The sequence below is a fragment of the Polistes canadensis genome, unplaced genomic scaffold (genome assembly GCF_001313835.1).
Source record: "Polistes canadensis isolate GaletaPanama2010 unplaced genomic scaffold, ASM131383v1 scaffold_426, whole genome shotgun sequence".
NCBI lineage: Eukaryota > Metazoa > Arthropoda > Insecta > Hymenoptera > Vespidae > Polistes > Polistes canadensis.
In genome coordinates, this window is record NW_014569973.1 from 64320 (window position 1) to 65699 (window position 1380).

The following is a 1380-nucleotide window of genomic DNA, read 5'->3' on the forward strand; positions in this document are numbered from 1 at the left end:
AAAAAAAAATCGAGAGAGAGAGAGAGAGAGAGAGAGAGAGACCTTGAAGGAGGTTGTGGTTCGTCGATTATTTCGTTCGTTTATTTCTTGTTGCATATATCCATCGTGTATAGTGTGTGTGTGTGTGTGTGCATTTATTATACTTTATTATAACCACCGAACGATTGGAAATTGAATTCTCTACGATGATGTCATCCTATTTCCGTAAAACCGATAACGTGGAATTCGACATGGATAATAATTGATAAGAAACAACGTTTCAATGACAACGATCGTCATTAGTTGGCACGAACAAAATTTCATGCTGCTTGTATAACATCATTTTGCACCTTTATTTACTTTTTTCCTTTTTTATTCTTTCTTTTTCTTTTTCTTTTTCTTTTTCTTTTTCTTTTCTTTTGTCTTTATTGTTCTCGCACGATTGCATATATGTATGTATATGATAAATTGGCCGGAAGTCATGCGTAAAGATATAAATCTAAAAATAAAAATTATATTAAACATTTGTTAGAGATAGATGTATCTCTTTGGGATAATATAATGTTTTAATTCTTTTTCTTTCTTTTTTTTTTTCTTCTCTGAGATATTATATATTTCTAAAAGTTACTAATTTATTCATGAAAATTAAGTATATATACATTATTGTAATAATTATGTCTTTATAGTGTAGTTTTGTTTAAGAAATTTGCATAAAAATTCAAAGAATGTTAAAATGAGAAGGTTATAATCTTAAATTTTATGTATTAGATGCATTATTAACTTTATACACATGTGCAACATTCGGTAGAGCATATAAAGAACATTTAATAAAAGTAATTTGATTGAGGACAATGTTTCATTTCAACGCTGAATTTTGAACAAATGTCGTTTTTCTGAATAGTTCCCGCCAAAATTTTTTATACTTATAGCAAGCGGATTTTCATGATTTTTATATTAAATCGAAGTACAATCTTTTATCTGCGCGTAGAATATTTTTCCGAGTTATAAATTTAGCATGTAAAGTACAGGATATGTCAGAGAATGCAATGCTGTAAATTGTGCATATTTGCAATTTTTTTGAAAAGTTTAGGATAATATTTTTTATATTTATAGTAAGCGGATTTTAATGAAATTTATATTAAATTAAAGTACACTCTTTTATCTACACGTAGAATAATTCTTTGAGTTATAAATCGATCTGCAAATGTTCATAAAATGGCAAAGAATGTACTGCTGTAAGTTCTGCATCTTTGCAATTTCTTYGAAAAGTTTCGGTAAATATTTTTAATACTTTCTGCAAATGGATTTTATTGATTTTTATATTAAATTAAATTGCACTCTTTTGTCTACACGTAGAATACAAATTTGAGTTATAAATTAATCTGCAAAGGTTCATAAAAT